General features: G+C 37.4%; 1 long non-coding RNA gene across 1 annotated transcript; it reads right to left on the reverse strand.

Annotated features, from left to right (window-relative positions):
* Window positions 1-6,451: 6,451 nt before the first annotated feature.
* Window positions 6,452-7,885, reverse strand: LOC110934867. Its single transcript, XR_002588690.2, has 3 exons — window positions 7,756-7,885; window positions 7,227-7,280; window positions 6,452-6,728 (listed from the first exon to the last, which is right to left on the reverse strand). It is a non-coding gene; the product is annotated as an uncharacterized LOC110934867 (long non-coding RNA).
* Between the last annotated feature and the right edge of the window lie 385 nt (window positions 7,886-8,270).

Consider the following 8,270-nt stretch of genomic DNA (forward strand, 5'->3'; position numbering starts at 1 on the left):
AAAGATTTATAGACACACCACGTTTGCGTAAAACCGTAGTACAGAAACCAACGGCTACGTCTTTTAGTTTTAATGTCGACACTTTATACCGGGTGTACGCCTACACCGGGATGTCGATGGTCGTGGCCATTTCGTAAAATGATGCCGAGGATATCCGGGACAACGGTCATTAAACCCCCCAAAGGCTTATAAGCAACAAAACTGTTTAAATGAGCCGATCATATTTAATCAATTAACCACCTAAGCGATGGAATTATATAATGCTCAATCAAGCGGTATTAATATACCGTAACCCAAGCCCATATAGGGGAAATAAGTCAAAAGTATTTACCTTTGCAAGTATTAATCCTTAATTTAGATCAAGTCACCGATAGCTTTTACTGGGGCTCCTAATCTGGAACGAAGGTTTTAATTAACCTCTTAGAATCCTAACGGTCCTTATAGTAGCCGTAGCTTAAACCGGTTGATTCCGATATATAGATATGGTTAATTCGCACGAAAAGGCGAAAACCGAGAATGGAGTATGATTTGGACCCAACAAGTTCAGTGACTTGTTTTATATGGGTTTATAGTTCATACTCTGGATTTTGGGGTTCAAATAATATAATTTGACCCGTATGGGCTATTGCACGAAAACTAGTTCCATGAGCCGTACCGTGTGCGCAAATAGGCGAAACGGTTAACCATAAGAGTCGTACGCTTATTTCCTAAGTCAATATGCCTTAAAAGTATTTTGGTATCAGTAGGATACCTTCCATAATGCCCGTAACGAGTTTAAGTTTATATTATGCCCCGTAGGGGCTTTTCGGTCATTTTAAAGACTTTACAAGGGATTTTCGAGTTCTACAGGAAATCTGAGTTTCCCGAACAGCTTATAAAGCTTAAAATACTTTATTTATTATTTAAAACCAGTAGCAACTGGAATCGGGTCAAAAGACCTTGTAGAACTCCCGTTTTGGCCAAAAAGGGCATATTCGGTATTTACCGAACCGTAGCCATAACCGCAGGTTATGAGCAAGGTAAAATTTATTAAAAATCTTTAAAATTCCCAAAATATTATTTTACCACAGTGGGTAAAAGTTTTGGTGACGAAAACTTGGGTTAGATGGGCGTTATGCTAATTGCGCCGTAAAATACAAAACTTTCTTAAAAGTGCGCCTTTTAGCATAACTCTCATTCTAGACCTCGGATTGACGTGAAACTTCAGGGACATGCTTATAATTTAATAAGCAAGGTTTTGGTCCGTTCACATGTCCGAAACACTCGTTTAAATTTTAAAAGGCCGTTACGGTCAACTTTTAGGCGAATGACGGAATTGCGCTAAAGACTCGGATAACTCATGAACCGACCACAGAGGCTTATACCAACATGTGACCTGGTCCTAAGAGAGTCCTAAGGTATATTTATACCTCACTAAAACGGGTCAGAACTGAAGTCAAAGCAAAGGTCAAACTTTTGCGACTTTCGGCTCCGAACCGGTTCTATATAGTAAATGATCGATTCAAACGAGCGCAAACATGTTTATATACTTATTATCATGTTTTATGATTGTCAAAACAGGTTCCATAACATATATATCACAGATTATGCTTAAATTGCTAAAATAGCTTTCTGTTGACTTTTTAACCGCGCGTTTGACTCGATAATTGACATAGTTAGAGTGGTGATCAGGGGGAACCCTTTTAGAGGTTTAATACCCACATAAATACCAACTCATAACCATTTTTGATTCGTCATAAGACTGAACCATTTGCAAGATATTGCAATGACAACCGTTAGTTACGACGGTTGCGTTTATAGGCTATAACTATGGAAATGTGAAACCAAAATGGTTATGAACGACTTACAGAAGTTAACTCTTGATGAGAGAACAGAAGGGAAAGCTAGAGAGCTCTTGAATGATCAGTTATAAGTGTTTTTGAGTTGTGTGATTGGTAATGCACAAGAAGTGACTATTTATAGCCAAAGAAGGCCACTTATGATCATTACAAGCTCTACTATCAGTCCAGAGCTGATGGGTAGTTGTCCCCTAAATGTATGGGTCATTTGTAGGGTGCCCATGCCCCATAATTACATGCATAATCGTTCACAAGTTCCAAAAGCCAAGTAGTTACCATTTTTCTGCATCTGGGCACTTTACGCGGCCCGCATGGGAGTTCCATGCCATTTTAACGCGGGTCGCCTAAAGTTCAAACATCAGACGCGAAATAGAGGAGGCTCGCGGCCCGCCTCAACTTATGTTGAACTTCACGCGGGTCGCCTAAGGTTATATTTTCTGAATTTTTTAATCTTTTGTCATGATTATCAGAATCGGGCCATTAATAGCGAAATCTTTCGTAATGATTTGCCTGACCTTTCGGATTTGAAGGGGTAACTTTGCGGTTTGGCCCTCGGTTATTTACCGATAGGGGCCTCGTGTTAATTACCCGCATTATTAAGTCCCCGGTTTATTTATTATTTATTTCGGAAAGCCTTAACTTTCACTGTTGACGCTTTTAACCCTTCTTCTACGTATTTGATCGTAACTTTCTCGTTTCATATCGAAACTTCGCGTAATTCATATATATTATTTTAGCGAGGGTATAATACCGTTACAAAGTCTTGGGAACGTTAAAGGGTCACTCAGAGGTATTATTAAACATGTTGACACAGTTAACCCCTGTAGTTTGTAATCTCTCACTTTCTTCCGCGTTTTATATATGTACGATCTATAATTTATTCGTTTGAAGGTTTAAGCGTTATTTAGGGATACTATACAGTATATTTACCCTTGTTGACATTTATAACCCTCGAATTTATATACTTTCAAGGTTTGTCAAAATTAGTCCTTTATTTATTATAGATGCCACGTGTAAACAAATGACACGTGTTAACACATCATTGGACACAAAAATTCGAGGTGTTACAAAGGAGTTTTATAATATACATGCAGGTTGTTCTACAACAAGATATAGATCATGTAAAGTTTACTCCACCTAAATAAATTTTCTTACATGCCACTTATTGTTTTATTCAGTATTAACACATTGTAATAATCATTTGCAGGTCTCACATTCATTGCTTCTTACTATACATTGGTCAAAGTCCAATAATCTTAAAAATCGGTTTTGAATCTTTAGGTGGAAACCATCCAACCAGGTTCATGGAACTTATAAGACTTTTTTTTTTTTTGTAACATGTTAACGTCATACTAACTCCAATCTATGCGCACAAACCTTAAAATTCTTAACAAAATTAATCTAAATATTTAGCTTATGTAAGAATACAACAATTATTTGCATTACTTGATAATTAAATACCAAGGAGCGTTTACCTTTGTTTAAGGTGAACCCACTTTAATATTTAGCCAGCAAGATCACTTACACAATTGTGATCTTCCATTGTTACTATTTTTTTTTAAACCATCGTTATTCTTTATTTCGATTCCAATCACCTAATGTAAAACCTTAACATTTCATTTAGTATAGATTAAATTCAACAATAGTTTGGTCACGATATACTTAGTACATCCACATGTATATTGGACCTCAAGATTATCAAATTTCCGTTTCACATATCAGTCAATCTTGTAATTAGCATAATTCGAATTACCAGACAACACTGACTTAATTTCTCATTAATATCATTTAAAAATACTTATACTTATCAATTAAGATAATCATCTACCATTAATATAATTTGTAGGTAATTCGAAATAAAGAGTTATGTTCAACTTACGAGTGAGACTCCAAGCCACATGAAATGCGCTTTCCCACATGAGACAGTCTCTATTTCTTCTTATTGTTCTTTAGGGTCACCGTCTTTAATTTAGATCTTTTGATTCCCATTACGTAGGCTATCCCATGCAAAGTGCCCGGTGTTCAACCCGTATAGATCACCACAGGCAGTAAGACCACCACATAATAACCACGGAGGATTAATCCACATAACTGGATGGTCACCCACTATGCCTCTTACAACCATAGGATCTCCACATCTTGTTACTCTTATATCGAATAGTCACTCACAGTCTCACACTTGTGATTCCTACAACGAAATAGTCACTCACACCTTGTTATGAAGTCAAAGACTTCTAAACATCTTATACAAAGATTTTTTTTTTTTTGACCAATTCTCTTTTAATGGACTCTTTAGACCAAAACACACTTTTACCAAGCCATAAAGACCAAATCATACTTTCACACTTTGTAGGTCATAAGGACCAAATCACACTTTAGTAAGTCATAAAGACCATACACACTTTAATAAGTCAAACATTTAACTCCTTTACGAAGTCAAACACTTCATTATTCTCACTTATGAAGTCAAAGACTTCATGTAAATCTTTACGAAGTCAATACACTTCGTTTTACTTCCTTACGAAGTCAAACTTCGTTTTACTTCCTTACGAAGCCAAACTTCGTTTTACTTTCTTACGAAGTCAAATACTTCCTTTAACTCCTTTACGAAGTCAAAGACTTTTTTTTTGTCTAAAGGTCAACTTTATTACGAAATGGCCAGCCTGACGAAAAAACGCAGGACCGCCCAAAAAAACAACCAATTACATCATATACAGAGGGAACTTGCACCACCCATCCCAGATCAGATTACAATGGATAGACCTATTCTTTAACCAAAAGAATCTAAGAGATTTCACATCCCTAAAAATGTCGCCCCGGTACCTCTGCCATTGGAGAAAATCCTAGCATTTCTGACTTTCCAAAGACACCAACAAGTAACCACAATCAGACCACGAACAATATCCTTGGCTTTTTTTTATCCCCGTTAAAACTTTTATGCAGTTCGAGAATGTCCAACAAAGAGAAGGCTTTATAGGCTGCATTTTGACCCACTCGCTTAATCTACTCCATACCCGATGGGCGGTAGGGCATGCCGTGAAAAGATGGTCCACGGATTCAGCCTCCTCATTATAGAAAACGCAGAGATTCGATTCCACCGGAATGTTTCTTTTGATCAACGCACATTAGTCGGTTTGCGATCCAATCTCGCCCTCCAAATGAAGATGTTACATTTAGCCGGAACCCACCTACACACCTTGGCCGAAATAATACAAGCCGACGTTTCCGGATCTAAAGACAATTCCTCGAACGAATGAGTCGAGTAAATACCTGAAGCGTTCTGGGTCCATTTCCACTTATCTTTCACCTCGGAAACATGCATGCCGGCTAACAAAACCTCATAACCTTGCAGCTCTGCCACTTCCACCTGAGAAGCCGGTTGGCGTAACCAATCCCAAATAACCGAGCCCGAGTCACCCGAATCAGGTAACCAATCTCTAATTCGACAGCCTTTATCTTTTTCCAAGGCAAACAAAGCGGGCCATGAAAGCATTAGCGGTCCGTCCCCAATCCAATGGTCTACCCTTGGTCTTACATTCTTATGAAGTCAAACACTTCATTTTACACATTTATGAAATCAAAGACCTCATTTACTTAATTGCTTCCACCTTGTTATTTGTAATGCTATAAAGTCAACCTTAGAAAATACATACGTGCACCATGTGTTACTACACGGGCCCTTGCATAGTAATTAACAGAGTGTTCTTAAGTATTCTTATCCTTACTGTATAGCATCCCAATTAAAGATTTTAAGTTTTAACATATCACCTTATCACTCCTTTCAAGCTCATGTATTTATTATCAGTCAAGTCTCGGTTCATAATTGTTTTTAAGATCAAGAGCACGGAAGGTTTGAGTTTAACTAACAACATTTTCATCGTGTCAAGTACCTTAGTCTACATTCACTTCAATATATTTCAAACTAGCAATCAACATTCGTTTTTTTTTTTTCACTCGTAACCACTACCCGTGATTACATCTACCTTTTTAGGCCTTACATGGGCCTCACGTAGCTATAAAGTAGGCTTACAAACAACTCGGGGACTCGAAATATTAAAAATTTCATAATTGAAAAAGTTTTGGCAAATCAGACTCCCGCTAGCCGTCGGCGACGATCTAGTCCCCCGTCGGCGACGGATCCAGGAAAGTGGCGTCGGCCACATTTTACCGTAAGCAGGAACATAAGGCGTCGGCACAAAGGGGGGCGTCGGCGACGGCCTGATGCCCGTCGGCGACGGCCTTCCGTTGGATGATTTCGCTGCAACTTAGTTTAAGCACTTTTAAGCTCGTTTTCAGGCCGATTCCAGCTATCCGGTTCCTGGAATTTCCCGTTTCACCTCCCCTCATAACATGAAAAAAAATACTTATCTTCATTATCTACATTATGAGCTTACTATGCATACTTACGTTTACCGAAATTTAAAGTTTTACCTCGTTGGCGACCTTGGAACGAGCACACTTTCGAGCGAGCCATTGGTTTGAGTTCAAGCGCTATTACTCTAGCTCGAATCCCTCAAACCTAGGCTCTGATACCAACTTGATACGCCCCAAACCTTAAAAGATTAACTAGCTTAATATATATGGAAAAATTTTTGGAATTTCGGCATGACTCATTCGTACTAAACCACTATTACCTGTTTTACTCAAACAACACCATCATTTAATATTTTTCGACAAAATCAAAGACGGACAAGGTTTATATTCAACACGACAAGACTACAATTACTAAGTTCTAACCCTACAACAAGGACATCGACTTACTACATAAGTTTAAGTACATTTAACCAAAACTTTAACCCATATCTAATTAACTTGTAACGGAAGCGTGAGGCAAGCATGAATCAAGTGTGCACGTTCCAAGCCATCCAATCGCCTAAGTTGAGGATTTACCTACATTAAGCATCAAACTTTAAAAAGTTAGTAAAGATACTTATTTTGCCCACAATACCAACATTGTAATTGCAATCGCCTATATACTTTCATCTCTCATACGCATTCGATTACCCATTTAAGTGGGTATGGCATACAATCTCATAATGAGATTCGAACATATCACATACGACCCAGTAACATCGGGTTAATTGCTTTCAACTTAAAAATCTTTCGTTCTATCCGTGTAACGGATTGAACTTCGTGCATACAATTTTTGCTTACACGACCACCCATTCTAGACGGATGGTCTCATATCCTTACTCGACCTAGTTACAAGAACCGGTCGACTTGCATAACTTAGCGTAATTCTTCGTTAGCATAAACAAATCCGCAAGGGATTTGCTATTCATTTATTAACACCGCAATCACTATAACATAGTATAATCATTATAACAAGGGTTGTTCAATATAATTACTAACGAATAAAAGTAAACTTTTGTATGAAACGGAACATACCTCGGTCTTGTGGTCCTTCCGATTTCTTAGAATTCGAACCTTCTTCCTTCACACCTAGATCAACATATTCATTCATCCTTTTAGTACCCCAACTTTCATTCTATCACGTTCCAATTTACACATAATTACTCTTTCAAGCATTTCATCGAACACCCAATGTGCGTCATATTTATAAAGCATAGTGTACAAGTATTTAAAGCATGACTTGCTATTTCATCTTATATGTCATCACTACTCAATCTAATTCTTACAATTCCCTTAATCTACATCAATTTATCTAGCATTCGGGTACTACAAGCTGAATTACATATCAAATTACATATATTTATAGTCCCTATAATCTTCATATTCATAACATAATTTCACAAGGTGAGTTTTGTAAGATTTCTTTCAATTAAACTAGAACCAAGTATGATTTCTATTCTAGGGAGTAACCCTAACATCTAATTAACACAAAACATATCACAAATTTATGGTTGGGTCGAAACCCCTTTCTCTAAAATTCACCAAATTCAGAAATTCGACTTACCATTTCACTAGATATGCTTAGATGACTGAAACTTTAGAACAGGCAGTAATTAATCCTTGATTTCTCCTTGTCAATTGGTGAATTTTTGCAAGAACAAGGAAAACCCTTGTTTTCCCCTGCCCTAGATCGATCCCAGGGGATTGTTTTTGGTTTAACCTTAGTTAATCCTTACTAACTTAAATTATTTCACATTACCCCCTTGAGACTTGTAAAATGTTTAATTTAAACTATCATGATTTAACTTATTTAGTGTTAAACCACATTTTTGGGATGTTACACTAGCTTTTTGGTGTTTACGACTTTGGCCCTTTGATCTCATTTACCTATTAATTTTAAACACTATCCCATTTACTTCTGCATTTTATCCTACGTGAAATAAACATTTTTGGGGTGTTACACAATACAACCCATTTCGACTTCAAAATGCCAAAAGCCGGTTCGACGTCTTTTCTTGCCGCCTCGTGTTGCCTCTTGAACTTCTTTTCATCTACTTCGAGAGGGTATGGGATCGATTT

Source organism: Helianthus annuus, chromosome 4 (genome assembly GCF_002127325.2).
Source record: "Helianthus annuus cultivar XRQ/B chromosome 4, HanXRQr2.0-SUNRISE, whole genome shotgun sequence".
Taxonomy (NCBI): domain Eukaryota; kingdom Viridiplantae; phylum Streptophyta; class Magnoliopsida; order Asterales; family Asteraceae; genus Helianthus; species Helianthus annuus.